The following is an 18,920-nucleotide window of genomic DNA, read 5'->3' as shown; positions in this document are numbered from 1 at the left end:
CCAAGTGCTTATTAACTCTGCCACATGTGTATGGTTTCCTTGAACTGGACCCAGAGGTGTGTGTGAGGCTACCAAAGTGCGCAAAGGCAGGCTGATGCACACCCTTTACAGCAGTAAGCCTCAGTTGTTCGCTCTAAAAGCGGACTCGGTACTCCGTGAAGAAGTATGACATTGTTCAAGCCTGCAGGAATTTAACATCATCCAGACAGAGACAAAAACAAATTCAAGTATAATTCAGTGTGCCCAGGGGAATTAGCTGCAGTGTAAAATCTGAGCAAACAGATTATGACGAGGAGGAGCGCAGCAGAACTCGCTTTGCTTTTAGGTCGAGTTCCTAGCAGTGAAAAGCTACCGAAACACTTAGAAACCATAAGCAAAGCAAAACTCTTGTTTTTCTCATTTTCCTGTTGGAAACTGTCACTGTGGAATAACAACTCGTTTCTGAAAATGCCATGCATGTTGTTTACAGCAAGATTTCCTAATTTTGTAAAGGACTAGAGGGAAAAAAAATCACTCCCATCTTTTCTGCATTCACTTAAACTATCAGCAGTCTTTCATTTGTTTTAAATCAGAGGAGCCAGAGTCTAACAGATAAAGTCATCAGCCTCGGTCCTGTTGAGGGTTTATTCACTTTAGGTCAAACAATGTTAACTTGTTTTAGAAAGCCAGCAGGGACTATTAGATGTGCAGTGTTTTCCCTCAAAACCATCCCCTCCCACACACACACACGAGTTTAAAGAGTTCAACACAGTGAACATCCAATCTATTTAAAATTGGCCATGACAGAAAAGATTTAATTGCTCAAAAGGTAAAGAAAAGTGAAACGACAATTTGGGTTACTGTGGCCCCTCTGCTGAAATAACAGCTCTCTCAGGTTCTCTGCTGTCTCCTGAGAGGTGATAAATCAGCCCTATTTTGTAAAATGTTTAGTTTAACTACTTAACTGACAATTTAGGTGGATGTAGCTGGTGATGAATTGACAACAGTGTTATCACTCTGTCCTTGCTTTATCACATCAGCAGCAGCTTGATCTGCTGATTACTGAGGCTGTGCTGTAGTAGCACAGAGGTGCGAACAGCCGTCTCCAAAACTCAGGCTGCCCATCTTGCATTGCTTCTGACTGTCCACAGCTTCCCTCCAAAGGGACAAGGTGTGACAGCCTCCTCCCAAGCCCTGGCATTTGACAGGTCTTCCTCTAGAGATGGGGTGGGTCAAGGTAGCTTTCAGGCACTGAGCAGATCAGGCAGAAAAATAATGCAGTTATATCCTCGTAATGTATTCCTTTCATTAGAACCCTCCCTCCTTCCAACAATGACGTGCTCCACCCAAAGGCAATATATCAGTTGCTGCTTTCTTATTTTGCCCACTCTGTCCAAAGAGCTTTTACTTCACCTTGAGCTCATCACGACACCACTGGCAGATACCTTGTAGAAACCAGGTACTCACCTCTAAACCTGACTCCACGTGCTGCTACTTATGCCGGCCGCTGCTCAGCTCTCTTTTCACTGAAGAGAGACACAAGAGATGCTCTCTGGGACAGCAGGAGCTATCTAAAGGCCAGAAGGTCTCTAAACCTGTAAGCTGATTGCTCTTTATGGGGACTAGGCTCTGAAAATGATGTTACATTTTTCTTCTTCTTCCTCTTTTATTTTATTTTTTTTTTCTTCCCACTAGCAAGACAGAAAATGGGGAAACAGCATCCAGGAAAGCATGAAACTCCTCACCCCTACCAAAGGGGGAAAAAAATGTGGGGGAAACTGGATTATATTTACATCTGTATAGTGTGGATTTACCCAAATAAACTGTATTACGAATATGTTTGGTAGTTTAACAGAGCTAATCTGTCATCATAGCTTCCTGGAAGGAGTCTTATAAATTTCCCAGAAAGCTACATCCAGCCTCCAGAGAGAGGATTATCTGTGCATGATGCTTTCAAGGAGAAGAAAGTATTGGACCTTATTCCCTTTCAGTCTTCTACAAGCCCTTTGAACAAAAGTCAAATTCTACAGTAGGTGCTGGCTGATCAGAATTAGATATACTCTGTAATGAGTGATTTCTGCTCCAGTTTTAGCAAACAGCTGAGGCAACTGTGGGCACGAGGAGCACCTGGAGCTGGGTTCAGGTTCCAGGTGACTCATCTGCCTGGATGGGAATTAAAAAAAAAAGAAAAAACAGAAACCCAGCCATGCGAATGATTATATCTAAGGAACAGAAATGCTCATTTATTTTAAACAAGCCATGTTGACTGACTGCCTATGCAAGCTTTAATATATAAAAAAGAAACACGCATTTGAACTTGCTGGAGAAAGCATTGAATATAACATGTTTCCAGTGTGACTAAACCAATTGTCACACTGGGTGTTTTGTCCCTGTTAGGAATGGATTTAGAGATGCAAATCTAGACAGAAATCAATCCAGAAATCCAATCAGCAATAACACAATGCTGTCAGAAGTCAAAATGAAAGTAATGAGCTAAAAAACAAAGCCACGTTTACAGAGTGTTTTCAGCCCAGCCTTCTGCTGAGACACCCTCAGATGTTCATTTCAGAACTGCTTTCCCAGAAGGAAGCACCAGCCAAATATTTTAACTCATTAGATATACTTGAATTCTTCAGTGCAGCATGGGGCTGTTTCGCATGCACCAGACTCCAAATGGCTCCATGTGGATGCAAAGTATGTCCACACAAAGGTCATTCGCAGGATTAGACCAAAGCATTACAAGGGAAGCAAGGGAAAACGGTCCAAGTTAATTTAATTCTCAAGGCAGTCCTTAAGCCCTAAGCAAAACAGAAAACAAACTCTGAGCACAGCAATGCAAAGCATTTCCCCCCCAAAAGAAATATAAGGACAGGGCTTAATCTTTTTGATACAGCAAGAGTGGTCTTTGCTTTTCATCAGGTGGGGGTGGACTATCAGATTGCAGGGCCATACAGCTGCCTGAGGGGAGGGCCACAAGCATTATACAGCTTCTATAAAGGTAATTAGCCTTAATAACTGGGTCTGGTTAATATTAAAAAAAAAAAAAAAAAAAAAAGAAACCCAAAGGGAAAAGCCTCCGTATTCCTGTTTGCTCTTCTCCTTTCCAAACCTGCAGTACCAGCCGCAGGAGCAGCAGGCTCCAATCCATTTCCCCAAAGCTGTGTCAGGACTCCTCTTTTGGAGACATCATTATGGTTTAGAGAAATCCTGATGAAAGCCAGAGAAAAAGCAAAGATTTGTACCAGTCATCATTTGTCAAACTTCTCTGTTCACTAAGACTTTTTTTCTTTGTGTGTGCTGTGTTGATAGCTTCCATGTTTATTTAATCTGCTTTCCTTTATTTATTGTGTTTCTTTTACAAAGAAACACTTGCTACGGCATTGCCAGCCCAATAATTTTCTTAATATTTAGCAGTGTTGCCTCTTGAAATGCGTGATACCCCTGGAGCATAAAAGAGTTAAAGGAAAATAAACAGATTACTGCAACTTTGAGCATTTCAAAACAGAGGTAAATAACAGCTGTGCACAGCTCAAGTCCCCTTCCAATACTTAGCTGCTGTAGCGAAGGGACAAACCGAGTGGAAACACTGCAACAGTCATCTCTTGGCTTTTCCCCCTGCAAGATGTTTTGCTGACTCCAGCTCAGAGGATTGTGCTCTTCTTGGTCATGACAAAATTGGTTGTGCAAGGGCAAAGAGTGAGGCACGCTGCTTGTAGGATGCCCCGTGCCACTGCCTCATGACGACAGCCAGCACAGAGGCCTCTTCTATCTGCACCTAAAACCAGAAGGTTATTTCACAGACAGCTGGGCTGGTGAAGTTCTCCCCAACATGTGAGTGTGGTTTTACACAGTTCCTCAAAGGCAGAGAATAACAAACCACTTTCTTCACCCCTCTGACCTTTTTCTGCTACTCTGCACTAAAAGAGGGCATAGAGACAACTCGCCCAGCCTGTGGCAGGGAGGTGGGCACTTCTGGGCGAGGGGCTAGGGCTGTGAGACAGCTTCTTGCATCTTGAGACAGCTTCTTCATCCCATACAGAAGCAGTGCTGGAGCCTCTCATTACTGTCAGATGTGGCCCCCGCTTCAGAGCAGGCCGGCAGATTGCTGTAGGCCGTGTTGGGGCTCTCTTGCCTCTCTTCAACAGCCAGCAGATCCACTTAGTCACTAAATGTTTTGGTTCTCCTCAGATAAATGCCACAGCTTTATTCTTACGGTCTAGACTATTGTAGTTTTTGCTCATTTTACATTAGCTCCCTCCAAGGCTTTTCAGCCTCTGCTCGTACAGTTTCCATTGACTGTGCACAGGATACGTGCAGAATCTAAAAGTTCTTCAGAGTATTGGCTGGAAATGCTTTAATTAAGTGGCTCTCACACTCCCTCTCTCCTTCTGGCTTTTAATGAAAATACTTGCTTTTGGTTCCAATTCAGAGCAGGAGCACTGCCGAAATATTGAAAATATTGATGGATTAGTACAGCATATGCCGGGTACTCTCTTCCCAAAATAAGAACATCTTATTCCCCTTTTGCTCAGTGCACCCTCAGCTGAGAATGAGGAGCTCTTGGTATGGATAAAGCTGTTCCAACATGGCTCTGAGTGTGAGCACATCCTTGCAAATCTGCCTGCAGCAGGGCTCTCATTCTGGGCAAACAAGGAGCCTAATAATGCAAACTTCTGACACCCTGAGGCAAATAAAATTTTCTGCGTGCCTTGTGCTCTCTGCTCCAAGTGCGCTAGACACCAAGGGCGGTATCCATGGCACCTGATTTTACCCACCTATAAATTATTCATTTGATCTGAGCTCATCATCTAGGCTCTCTTAATAGTCAATGAAGTCGCAGAAGCTGACAAGAAACGTTCACACCGCTCTTCTAAGAGGGATTGCATTGGCTTTTTGTTTCCCTTTACTGACTGTTGGGAAAGCCTGAACTTCTGTAACTGCAATTAGTTATTATTAGTCCGTTTTGTTTTTTTTTCACCCTCCTATTGTGGGAATAACAATGAAAGTAACACTTTCTTCCTATGTATAAAACAACAGCCTTTCATTGAGGATAAGCAGACTGCTGTGCAACTCTGTTCTGCATAACTGCTGGTATACAAGTATAAATTATTTCTATATTAAGAAATAGGCATGACATGAGTTAACATTAAAGCCTTCATCTGAATGTGTAGGGGAAATTTTCGCCTGGTAGCGTTGCTGTTAACCAAGTGGATTAAGCGAGACATTTCAATTACATTAATTAGGTATTTCCTAATTCTTTGGCTTATCACTTTATAAATTGCAATGCTGTTCTGCAGGGTGAGAGCAACAGTGTGACTGTGCTACAGGATTGGCATTACTAGACGTTTGCTTTTGGTAAGGAAGGGCTTTTTATTCCAAACAAAGCACCAGGACCAGTATTTTGAAAGCTTCTGTAAAAGAAAATATTGATTTTCAATTTAGTTTCATCCATCATGTTACAAAACTTGGCAGTCTGTCTGTCGCAGAGGATACCAGGGATGTTTGGGGCCCTGGAAACAGTCTGCCTAGTGCACATCATTTTTATTGATACAGGAATCAGACCCATTTAATACTGATAAAGAATTGAGCAGTGGTGTCCACTAGCGTAAGAAATAATTAGAAAATCATTGCACAACTGAGTTATACACAAGCCCAGAAAAAAACTATAGTATTGAGCCATGATATAACTGACCTCTACTGAGGTGAGGAGTTAGGCGTTACACACTGCAAAATATGTTAAAACTGAATTCAGATCTTGTCTACACTCTAACAAGGGTTGTTTTTTTGCTGTCGTTCATTGGAGATATTACATAGGGCAGCACAGTAGAAAGATCTGCAGTACAGATATTCTCCGAAGCGTTCTGTAGCAGGGAGTGCCTAACACCTTATTGTTGGTTATTGTTAGCTGGAGATCCGTCCCTTCCCTATATCTGGAGCTGAGAACCAAAGCCTCCCTACAACAGATTATTTTCCAGCCCTTGTGGCTGTAGAGAGACAGCCTTTGAGTGTGACTTGAACTTAGACCAGTGCAATTACTCTCCTGATGCTGCCAGCAAACAGCATGGAACAGTAACTTTGTTATCCAAGAACTGCCACATTTATCACAGCTGGGATGTTAATTTAGGAAGCAAATACAACTCAGCATTTTAACAGCATTTCTACGGTAGGGCTGAGTGTATTGGAAGGTGTGCCAGAAGTCAAAGGTGCTGTTGATTAGGGTTGGGGGTTTAAAGGGGAAGAAACGAAGTTTTGGAAAGGATGTGGCAGTGGGATCAAAGATGGACTTAGTCTTGTGAGCATTAGCACAGCAGAAACTATGATTCAGGACCCCATCCAACACATGTAGAAAGCATTTGGCAGCAAGAAAGGCTTGAGGAGAAACCCTTGTATTTCAAAGGGTGCCAGAACGCTGAAGTAGCTGGGTAAGGCCTCTGCGGATCGCGTGGTGGCAGATCCCACAAACCCCTCCAAAGCCTTTGCACATCTCGCCGTGTATATTCTCCTTTATCTACTTGCCTTTGGTTCAAGAAGCAGACTCCTACACGTTCTCAAGTGCCAGAATTACAGCCACTCACTCGCTCCTCGCAAAAGGCTCTGGTTCTGCTGTGACAGCCTTCGGGACGGGGCGCTGGGGCGGCCTGCGGCTCCCGGAGAGCGGGGATGTGCGGTGGTGTGGCTGAAGGATGATCTGATGTGGGTATTTATCTTTATTTCAACACATCTGCATACAAAATAACGAATATAGTGCTGGATATACTGCTCATTTTCCTACTTAATTGTAAGAACCCCCCCTTTTCATCTTTCTATGAGATTGACATCAGAGTGCTGCTGTGTCACAGGACCTGCAAAAGTCTTGTTTTTGTAAGACACTTCCCGTCCTGATCAGCAGGATTTACAGTAGAACACCTATGTCAATGAAGTCAAGCAAACCAAGCCTGTGGGTAGACCAGGCCTCGTTACACCTTTCAAAAAACTGCTGTGGTACGATCACCTACAAAGCCCTGAGGGCCTGTGCAATACCAGTAACGTGTTAGATATCCCATGCCATCTTCATTACAGACTTCATGATTTTCCATTTCCGTGGAGAAATTCCTACAAGCATGGGAGCCAGTCTCCAGTCAAGTGACTGATCATACATGTAGCCCATAATTACAGAGCTTGTATTCGGTGAGCAATGCTTGCAATGTGCATTTCATCTACTGTGTAGTTGGATGGAAGTACATGGCTCCATCCTTATTTCAGTCTAAAAGCATGCAAGTGTTTAGCGCTGAACCAGAAGGATATCTTTTCCTGTTGTACCTCCAAAGTAGTTCTGTTATGCAGATCTGCTCCTAAACTAGCACATAGATGTCACTTAGAGACAGGTTGTAATGGGAAACATTTGAGTTTTGGCTAGATTAGTGCATTTAAATGGATCAATGATGAGATGCAGCTGCAGGGTGGAGGCTCTTTAAAAGCTGCACTTCTCATTGCCAAATATAATGAAATACGGATGACTTCCAGCTAACTTATTGTTGATCTTCGTATGAGGGAAATTTTGCAACATGAGTATTTGATACTGTAAAGCTACACTGTGGAAAATAAAAATTAAGAAAAAAAAAAAGATATACAGGAATTATAAAGATAAGACATAAAGGGAGGAAGTAAAAGGTGACAGAATAGGTAACATAAACGTGAAATGAGTTGGAGACAATCAAAAATGAGTGGGAATCAGAAATGTTAAAACTTCATGAACAAGAGATGAAAAGAATGGAAAATATAACAGATAAAAGGAGTAATAAGGAAATGGTCAGTAAAAGAATTATTGCAAGCAATCACAATTACTGATACAAAGAAGGAAATTCTTCAGGGAATAAAGTGTGAAGCTATACAAATTCAGAGCAGAGCTAGGAAAGTGAGTCTGATTCTGAAGTGATGACTTTTACCAAGACAGGTAAAGTAATTTATTTTTTTGCTACGCTCTACTTGCAGCTCCTATTTCAGATTGCATTACTTACCTAAACTTACCTGTTCAAATATATAAGAAAAGGAGACCCAACATAGTTCAGATCAATGTGGCTTCCCAAGTCGTTTCATTTCTCCATCTGTGTATCTGCCACAGCCGTTATCAGTTTATTTACTTTGTCTCTGATTGTAAGATGGGAAACTCTTAGGCATCCCGTGGTAATCCAACAACTGTTCAAAAAATACAGCCCTTTGCCAGCTGAAAAAAAGAACATTCTGCATGGAGTCACTCAGCCGAAAAAGAAACAACACAAAAAAAAAAAAAAGTGCCTGACCTGTTGTCCTCTTCAGCAAACTGTAGAAAATGAAAACAGTTCTAGAGATAACAGAAGTCAATTTTTATCAGATCCTTAAATTTGCAGACAGCTATGCGTGTGATTTTAGTCAAAAGAAATCCTCAAAATGTGACCCAGTTTGGGTTCAGTTTTCTTCAGCACTTTAGTCCAAAAAAAATGCATTGCAGTAGACTTCAATTGATAGGAAATCTATCTCTGTGTGGAGAAAGAGAGAAACTGTGGACTAACTGCTCCGAGTCGGATAACCTGCAGTTTTACATAACAAAAGGCTTAAAAAGTGAAAATGGACAAGAAGGGTCCCTTGTAGCTTCCCTGAACTTGCCTCATCACGCTCATTGCTTTTCCAAGTTTTTGCACAACTGTTGTTGGCCTGCTCTTTTTGAGAACTGGAAACTTGAATCGTTTATGGGAAATAATACAAGTCCGGGGCCAAATCCTACCTCCGTTAACTGTACGTGGAGCTGGACTGCCCCTCACGTGCAGTTGAGTGAACCAGGACAGCAGATGCTGTTTCTAGCAAGCAGCTCTTGAGAGGTTAGTGGGCTGACAGTCCCTGTAACATAACAGCAAGGCTGTGTGAAGTGGTTCGCATTTAAATTGCTTCAGCTCTGCCATCTAGGGGAGCTCAGCCCAACAGGGTACCAGGCAGGGGAGGTAGTGAGGAATCAGTCCATAAAAAAGGAGATTTTTGGCAGAAAAACCCTTATGACAGACCCCAACCAGGTCTGCAACGAGGGAAGGAACTGGGCCCACAGGGGTGTCTGCTAGAGACAAAGCAAGCTCAAGCTGTAACACGACCACAACAGAGAAAAACGATTGCTCAGAGTCACATCAACATTTCAGCCTGACTGTGATGAGGAGGACACAGTGCAGCTGCAGGGCTGGCAGTCTTGAGTGAACAGACCCTAAGGAAGGCTGATTATTTAAATTCAGAAGACGAGGAACTGCGACCAAAACAGTCTTTCAAAACCACCTAGTTCATCCCCTTCTGGTTCCAACTGGGTTGTTCCCAACCCTCTGTTTTTTAGTGATTTATCTGGTTTAATTTTAAATTACTCAAGAGATGGAGTTTCCACCACTTCCCGTGGGAAATTAGCCCATGCATGGCCTGATAGCCATGGCCAGAATATTTTCCTGATGTTCAACCTTCAGTGGTTTCCCTTTGTTTGGTTTAATCTCATTACTCCCAGTTATTCCCCACTGGCCAGTGTGCAGCAGTCAGCCCCTCTTTTTTGTACTTGCACCTTCACAGTCGGATACAATTGTCTCGAGGAAAATCCAATAGGCTTTATTATATATCATTCACCTTTTCAAATGCAGAGGTAAAACAAAAATACGAACCCTTTGTTCATATAGGATAGGATAAATTCATTTTACAAGATGTTTTCTAGACTTAATCTACTTCCACTCACCTACTAGCTGAGACCTGCCCAGGTCTTTTAAGGTACAGTGACAGATGACCCCACACAAACCTCCTCCCTACCTCTTTCAGAACTATGGGAACACGTTATACAAGGTGGGAGTAACAGATGTGGGAAACTAAAATCAGTTCTCTATAATAAGGGGACACAGAAACTGAGGAGTTGCAGGAAAATGTGTTTAGTGGAGTGGTGTTAAAAAAGATTACCAAAAATACCTCAGTGTGGGTGCTACATTAGCTTGGCTTAGGAAATACCAGACAGGAGCACTGCAATTAATGCCAGAGAGACAAGTCAAAATTTTAGCTCAGAAAGAATATGACAAATCTGAAGGAGAAATACTGGTGAATCATAAGCACAGAAAAAGTTGATGAAATTTTATTTATGGTGAGATTCTTCAGAGGCGAAGCACAGGGAGGGAAGAAAAGGTGACAAAACAGCTATTTCCTGAATGCGCAGAAAATGCTGGAAAGAGAATGAAGATCCCTTAATACTTTGTAAGAAAGATTAAAGACAAAGAAGCTGAAATACAACTGTGGAAGCCAAACAAAAGCACCAAGAGTAACCTGATCAAATCTCTTGAAAGCAGGAGACAGATCAGAGGAGGGAGCAGAAGTATTAGCCAGAAGGAAATCAATAGAGGCTTTTGTGAGACCCTTAGGAGATAACTGGGCTTTCCGGAAGCTTGGGTTGCACGGCAGCATCGGCAGAACAGCCTGTTCCTTGTTAGCCTTAGTCATAAGAAAGCTGCTGAGAGAGATGCACTATTCCTCGCCTTCCCCCACAAGCTCCTGTGTTTAAAATACCAGCGTTTTAGAAGTAACCGTTTAAAATTAAAATGAAAGAGTCATCTTACCTCCAGTTCTGAACTTTGGGGTAGTCATAAGCCAGGGATACTGATTCAGTGGAGCACACGGGGCAGAAGCCAAATTAGGGAAGATCTAGGTCAGAACTGAAGAGAAAAAACAAATAAACAAACAAACAAACAAACAAAACTGTAAGCACTGATTGTAGATGTGCTGCTCACAGAGCAGACCCACAGCAAGGAGGAGAGAGCACCTGGATGGGCAAGAGGAGTCAAGGACAGGTTTCTTAAGGTGGGAGAGACTGAAATATCCTTGGGAAGCATTGCTCCTTGCACCTGTAAACATGCTGTTTTCTCTCTCACAGTGAATCCATTGAGGAGGCAGCAAGAGAGCATTACTTAGATCATGGATAATGACTGTAATTCTGTGGCACTGACATTATCAAGGGCTGCTCAGACAGCCTGTGCACAAGCTCCAGGCTTTTGTCATTTGAACACAACTGAAAATATAAGGAGTGTTCAGATATTAAGTAGGACAGAAACCAGTTGTTATGGGCTCAGGCATGCCAGGGAAACTGTGTTGCATTCCCGCCCATCTGGACTGCAGCGAGGTGCAAAAGGAGATATTCTGGCTTATCTTTGTGAGCTAAGTGTAAAGTTATTGTCGTTAGGTGATCTGCTAGTGATAGAAATGGGATGAATTTGTCTGGGGACAGCAGCACCTCCTTTCAGCTCACTCAGTTCAGATAATGCCAAAGAGAACGATAGTCAGTCTTAGCCAAAGACATCCACGTCCAGAGATATATTTTAAAATGTACAAGACATTCAGATTTTGAGTTTTAGATATTTAATACAAATATCCTCTCGCAATAGGTGACATTTGTAATGTATGTTTAAAAATGAGTCTTCACTATGATCTCTTACTTTTTTTTCCTTACTCTTTTTTTTCTTATTGTAGCCTCCTTTTTCTCTTTTCTTTTCTTTTCTTTTCTTTTCTTTTCTTTTCTTTTCTTTTCTTTTCTTTTCTTTTCTTTTCTTTTCTTTTCTTTTCTTTTCTTTTCTTTTCTTTTCTTTTCTTTTCTTTTCTTTTCTTTTCCTTTCCTTTCCTTTCCTTTCCTTTCCTTTCCTTTCCTTTCCTTTCCTTTCCTTTCCTTTCCTTTCCTTTCCTTTCCTTTCCTTTCCTTTCCTTTCCGTTCCCTTCCCTTCCCTTCCCTTCCCTTCCCTTCCCTTCCCTTCCCTTCCCTTCCCTTCCCTTCCCTTCCCTTCCCTTCCCTTCCCTTCCCTTCCCTTCCCTTCCCTTCCCTTCCCTTCCCTTCCCTTCCCTTCCCTTCCCTTCCCTTCCCTTCCCTTCCCTTCCCTTCCCTTCCCTTCCCTTCCCTTCCTTTTTCTTTTTTTTCAGTGTCTTTTCTTTCTCCCTGCCTCCCCATTTCCTGTGTTTCCCCTTTTCTTCTTTGCACTTGCACTTTGCACTTTGCAGTCATTCTTTGCACTATTTTTTGCCCTACTCTTCCATTAGTCTTTCCTCCCCAAACCATTCCTAGCTGCACAGGTAGGACTCCCCATAAACTTGCTTTCTGTCCACTCTCACTCTCCACTACTGCAGTTATCACTCTACCCTGGGAGGGAAGAGCACAAAAAGAAGAATGCAGATGTGTGCTGGACACAAATTCATTTCTTAAATCATTCTGAGAAATTTCTCCTTTCAGTGTCAGTGTGTCACTAAATGGATTTGGCCATGTTGTACCCTCTCACCCTGTGCCCAGTCTGAATAATCAAGTCAAAAAGACCTGTAGTCACTGTGTACTCGTACCCAACCTGCTGACAGCTACAGGAAAAGCTGTATTGGTTATAGCTGGTGTGCCCCATGACACTACAGAGCTTGTGGACAGATTTTGAGGCTTTAATACGGTACATTATGAAGTTTGACTTCCTACAGCATGGTACAAGCTGAAGCACCTGGTGGCCTTATCTGGGTGGCCAACACTCCAGCTCTCAGGCAGGTATGAAGAAAGGCTGGGAAATGGCAAATAAGATCTCAGATTTAACATATTAAAAAGAAAACAGATATGCAGTTATACTGATAGTAAGATGTAGGGGGATTGGGAGCTGTCAGGGTATATCATTTTTATATAATCTGGAAAGCAACAGTATAAATATAAAAAATATTGTATAGGCCAAAATCTAGCAATCTTTGTTAATTCTGCATTTTGTGCTGACTCCACCTAAGCCATTTGTCTAGATTTTATTTGGCTGGGCTGTAGCGGCGTGGTATGCAACTTCACTTAATTATCCATATTCAGGATCAGCCTTCAGCTCAGAAAGATAAGAGAAATGTCAAGACAGAAAGCAAGAATCTGTGATTCACAAGATGTCACATGCTTTGGTTTCTTGACTGAAATTTCTGAAATGAGAACCACCTGCTCCTGGTAGTAATGAAGGATCTCTGATTGGAAAGTCAAACAGCTATTTCAGTAGAGTCTGGGGGAAAAAAAAAAGAAAAAAAAAAAAAAAAGCTACAATTAAGAAATTCTGCCAGAAGCTTCAGCAACGGTCCTATGAGACCAGAAAGGAAGTACAGCAGATCCTTCACAGTCTGAGAGTACAGCAGAAGACAGCTAGTTCCAGTAAAATCAAGACAAACCAGAATTAAAAATGCAAGAAAAGACAGTAAAAGACGTGGCAAGATAAAAAGGAGATGGTATGAAGAAGAGGCTAAGGTGCAGCAAGCAGAGTATGATCGAGCAGCTGGGCAAGGAGGGGAGCAGCTGAACCCTAGCACAACTTGCCGGCCCTACAGCGGGGGCATCACCTCAGGGTGCTGCTTTTTGACAGGACACAGCCACGTGCAGTGCCACCGCTGGGTGTGAGAAGCCATCGGCGCTAGGACTCCTACAGCAGCTTGCTGTCTTGTCATGGCACTCTCCCTATCAGCTTGAAAGTCGAGCCAATACGCATCTCTAAAATCAGGGCTTTAGCCTCTCAGTTTTTGGAACAAAACCTAAGACTTTGTGCTTGCCCACATCACATATTTATGTCAGGAAAGCCAGCTTAGAAATGTCTGCAAAGAGCCCGCTTGTAACGCTCTTATCTAAAGTAGCACTTTACCCTTGGATGTCACCACATCCAACTGTCCACTTGATGAGATGAACCTTCACTTTTTTTCAGGAGCAACTTGAAAATATGAGTAAAAGGGAAGATGATATCCAGAAAGAATGAAAGGGACAGAGCCTGACCTCGAGTGATATGCAGAGTCTGGGTGGGAGGTGCTGAAAACACACAACTGTTACTTTTGGGGTAGATGCAGAAGAACTGAAATAAATGTAAATTAATATGTCGTGAGAGCTCAGATGGAATGGCCTGGCACAAGCCAAGCCTGTGGTTAGTTTAATCATCTATCCGTCTCACCCCTGGTAAATCAGGGTCAGGAAACAATGAGAGGGTCGGGGACTGTTTGCGCCGATGTTTGCTGCCTGCCTGCCTGAAGGAATGCTGCAGGAATGTGCCAAGAATCCGGCTTTGTCAGGGAAAAAGTTCTCATTTCTGAAAAGACTGACAGACCTTTACAGAGAAGCGAGACGACACGTCAGCAGGAGCACCAAACCAGAAGCAGGGAGGGCTTCTGGAGGTTTCTCTGGGGGCTGGAAACACTCAACCCAGCAGGAGAGGCACGAGGTGTCAGGCTGCCACCCCACCCTCCCCTGCCCCATGGAGCAGGAGCAGGGCCAGGCCTGTGGCACCTGGGCATGGCCTATGGCACCTGGGCACATCCTATGGTGTTTGGGCATGGCCTACAGCACCTAGGCACGGCCTATGGCTCCTGGGCATGGCCTATGGCTCCTGGGCATGAACTATGATGCCTGGGCATGGCCTCTGGTGCCCGGGCACGGCCTATGGCTTGCACAGGGGCTCAAAAGTCGGTGGCAGGAACCCCAGGGCTGCTGAGAGAACCGCAGGCTATAACGCCCCAAGGCAGGCCACGTGTAGCAGTGCTTCATCGGGCTCTGGAGTCGCCAAGAGAATCGGGGCCAGCGCTGAGATGAGGCCCCGCGTACGTTTAACGCTATTGGCATGGCCAGAAGGGCTCATGTGATGAGGGAGAATCTTCTAAAGCCAGTCGTTCTCACTTTAAGGCTGACATACCGTGCCATAAAATGTCGCTGGAGCAAGAGAAAATAATTTCCTGGTTGCTAAAATAATTCAGCATCTAGATGGGAGCACTGTGGTGCACTATCCAAGATAAACAGGGAGAGAAAATGCAAGTGAACATGCTGCAGAAAGCACGAAGAAGGGCAAAAAGAAATTTGGTTTGGGTGAGCAATCCAGATGCTACCTTTGCAATGTGCTGCTTGGAAGGAGGAGAACTGAGCCTCTTTAGATAAAACCCAAATTATGAGTGTTCCCTTAGCTGCAGTTTCTAAAGTCAGTAAAGTAGAGATGAAGAAGGAAATCAAGCAGGGATCCTGTGACTGAATGAAAAAGCTGAACGCAGGAGTTCTGGCAGAGCTCTGGAAAAAAAAATAAAGAGAGAGAGAGAAAATGGGAAATAGAGAAATACTTTTTAGCTTAGACTTCATTAAAAACAGAGATAAAAATACCTTTTTTTATTCTAAGCTGTTTTTCTATATCCACATTTCTCCTAATGATTATTATAGTAATATTATACCTACATAAGAACGCTTTGTCTTTCATAAAGCAATTAATGCAGACAGGGAAATGTGAATGTGTAATTGCATATTTTAAAATTAACTTTTAAAGAAAGTCTGGTATGATGACTTTGTTTTAAACTAACTCAGAATAGTGAGGGAAACTTCCCAGGATTTGTTTTCACCTTCAGCAAACCTACAGACAAAAGATCAAACTATAAATGTTTGCTTTCCTGGAGTGAGTCATTAGAAGACATTTGAAAATATGTGAGGGATTTTTTTCAAAGTATGTCAAGACAGAGGTAAATAGGTAAATTCCCCTCCTTCCTCCCCCCCCCCCCCAAACAAAACAAAACAAAACAAAACAAAACTCACTCCACAACTAAATTCTTAATTAATTGTTCATAATTTTTCAGATCCTTATCTGTTAGCTATTAGTTATATTATGGAAGAATACAGTACTGGGACTAGAGGGACTACAGGAGTGAAAGCAGCAGCTCAGCTCCTCTCACCAGCAGTGGGAGGGCATCAGCCAGGCCCCACTGCCCTAGCACTAAAGTGTCTTGTAATTTTGGTTAAACCTAAAGAAGGAAATCATCTACTTACCTGATTTTCAAAATCCTTCACATCCACCTAATTATTTCTGCTGGAGCCACAGGCTTGCAAAGGTCTTTGTAGTCAGGAATGGGATTTTTGGCCCATAAAACATCCAAACACCTAGAAGTAATTTATAGAAAAGGCTGGGGGCAAGAGCAGAAGCTAGACAAGGGTGAGAAGAGTGGGGTCTGGAAAGAAACGGAATGAAGACAGCACTGGCACTCACTAAGGGAACACAACTTCTCAGGGGAAGGGTAAGGATGCTTAAAGAAGTTAACTCAGTTACTTCCTTTTATTGTTATTATTATTATTATTTAGAGAGTGTTCTCAGTGAAAAGCTAACTCCTACGTGTTACAGTTTTAAACTGTGATCCCATCTGCTTTACCATTGAGTGCTGAGCTGGGAAAACTCCAGGAGACCTCAGCGAGATGCTGGAGATGACACTGGTGGTTGAGTTGTGGGCTCCTCTCTGCCATGGGAGCCTCCGGTGATGACTCCAGGAGGACACTGGTGGATGAATATTTGGTAAGCCTTACCAAGAGCTGCATGACTGAATCTCCATCCCATTTGGTAATGTGTTAAATGTTAAACCAAAAATTTTAATTCTCAGAATTAACAGCAGTACAAGCATTCCTACCTTTGGGCTGATGCCATTACACTGGCAGGCTAGAGGACTGTTTGGAACAACATTCGCGTGGAAAATGACAGTATTTTCACATTATTTTCATACATAAACCTATATTAAATAAAAACTGTGGCTCTGAACTTAGTAGGGGCTTAACTCAGGGCGTATGAACAGTTGTATACAGTCAGTCTGCAGGAATGGGGCCCACATGCTGTGGAGTTATTTTCCTATTCAAATACACAGAACACATGCTTCTTGTTCTTGAATAGCTTTACATACAATTTTCACAACCTATTTTTACTTCGCAAAATGTTGTTGTCCTTCTGTGTAAAACAATTTAAATGTCTCAGAGACGGATGAAGCTGAGACAGCGTAAACATGGTTTGGGGAATGGAAAATAACACCAGCAAGGCTGCGCCTGTCTGAAGAATTCGGATCATCCTGAGGCAGTGCCATGACGTACCTTGACTTCCTTCTTCCCTTTTGCACAGGAAATGTGTTCTTGTATTTGACTCTTTTTCTATAAATAAATGGAACATAATCAGGAAAGCACTCACTAGCTTGGGATTCCACTTTGTGACCTGTGTGGAGAAATATCAAAATATTTTGATGCATATTTTGGCTAGGCTGCTGCAAGATACTACAAAGGCCTGATGGAATCAACTGCATGCCAGACTTGACCTGGATAAACCCTTTTTTTTGCTCTTGTCTGAATAATGCAGCTGGAAATACCGCCTTGGAGCAGTATTCACATTCACCTGATCATCCTTCGCTGGGCTCCCTGCACCTGCAGAGCTCATAGACTGCTTTCTGTTCAACATGGACTAGAAGGAATTGGGAGAAAGGGAAGTAATGAAGATTGAAGTAATGAGGCAAAGCCTGAGATGGGAAGACCTAAAAGCTTCAGAAAATAAGATGGAGAGACTGTGAGTAACAACACTGGGATCTAGTCAGATGAACTAACATAGGTGTCTGATTTGTTTGATTAAAGATGAAGGGAGATTCAGACTGACTTTACAGAACTGACTCTGCCTCATACACGTAGCTTAGGCAAAATAGTATTTAGGAGCTTAAATTGGGTGTTTGTAGTTAAAAGTTTGAAAGCGGTAAACAGCATCATGCTATTTCCAAAATGCCTTTTGGATGGAAGATAAACAATTTCAGTTTATTACAGTTTTCTTTCCCATATGGAACAAGTGGGCCCAGGACCAAACAGTCTCTCAGCAGAAACCTTCCATCTCCATACTCACTCAGCAGGTCATATTTAACTGATTTCAGCATCCTTCCTGTACGCTCAGTAGTGGACGCCTTCCAATCAATGTTCTACAGTTAGAGCTTGTAATGACTCTTCATTTGTTACCCTGTCTGACTCTGCTCCTCATGCTACTGTTGAATATTTCTGTCTCTGGTCTGCCTTTGGTGTCATGAAAGCTGTCTGCTTTTTGTCTCTCTGTGCAACTGTTTAGGCTGAGCTATGATTTCCACAATTCAAATTTTGAGCACCCTCACCTCATTCCAAATCTCCTAAGAAAACATAGAAACACAGCTCCAGTAACTCTCATGAAAAAGCAAACAAATCAATCAATCAAACAACACTTGTATAATTCAGAAAGACAAAGAGATATTCACTCCTGAATCAAAGAATGACACAATTGTACTTGCCCCTCCTTTTTATTCTGGTAGCTCTTATTTTCATCTACAGTTTTATTATTGCATTATTGCATTTCCCAGTCCATCCAGGTTAGGCTGCAAACACATTTTCAAATGTACATAACCACTGAAGGATGCTGCTAGGCACCTACCCACACAGGTGAAAGTACTTTAAGTTTTCTTGGTTGGGTAAGAGCCTTCAAGGCTCTGGCCCTGAGCATCTCAGAACAAGGGCTTATCTTTTTCTGAAAAACAGCAAAAGTCTGTGAGTGTCATTAAAAACGGAGTCTGGCACAAGTTTGATTAACAGACAACAAGGCAAAGGAGAGAATACCACATAAAACCAGAGCATACCTGATCAAACTGCAGAAAAACTATCCAAAAAAAAAAAAAAAAAAAAAAAAAAAGATCAATACTTCTAATAATTTAGGAAAATAAAATAACTGGGAAAATACACTTGAGGATAGCTCTGTTTTCTGGCATGGCTTCCAAAATATTTGCTAAATTCCATTATTTTTCTGTGCGATTTCAATAGCTGTAAAAGCATAGCAGTGATCTCCCAACCATAGAGTTCTCCCTTGTCAAGCCTTATGCCTTAACAGCACTGACAAATGTAGAAAGTTTTACTAATAGTAGGACCAATGGATTTTGAAATATATATAGCAATGAGTTACTTTAATGAAATTTTGTATCATGAAATGAGATTTTTCTTACCATTATCAGAGGTTCAATCATGCAGGTCTAAAAGAAACTACAGGGTCACAATAACACAAGTCATTTTTGTCTCTTTCTGCTATGGAAAAAAGGGGAAATCTTTCAGGCCACTCCCGAAACCAAACTAAAGGTCAGGCTTTGAATGGTATCCAAACCTTTTTCTCTCTCAGTGTTACAAATAAATTGCT

General features: G+C 42.3%; 1 long non-coding RNA gene across 2 annotated transcripts; it reads right to left on the bottom strand.

Annotated features, from left to right (window-relative positions):
• Nucleotides 1-768: 768 nt before the first annotated feature.
• LOC137852222 (uncharacterized) lies at nucleotides 769-8,464 on the bottom strand. 2 transcript variants are annotated; one of them, XR_011093732.1, is made up of 3 exons: nucleotides 7,977-8,464; nucleotides 6,496-6,700; nucleotides 769-4,418 (listed from the first exon to the last, which is right to left on the bottom strand). It is a non-coding gene; the product is annotated as an uncharacterized lncRNA (long non-coding RNA). The 2 variants fall into 2 exon arrangements; XR_011093731.1 differs by having other exon boundaries at nucleotides 7,987-8,464.
• Nucleotides 8,465-18,920: the final 10,456 nt, after the last annotated feature.

This window comes from Anas acuta, chromosome 2 (genome assembly GCF_963932015.1).
Source record: "Anas acuta chromosome 2, bAnaAcu1.1, whole genome shotgun sequence".
Classification (NCBI taxonomy): Eukaryota; Metazoa; Chordata; class Aves; order Anseriformes; family Anatidae; genus Anas; species Anas acuta.
The sequence above is the reverse complement of the archived record's forward strand: the minus strand, read 5'-3'. Positions and strand labels throughout refer to the sequence as shown.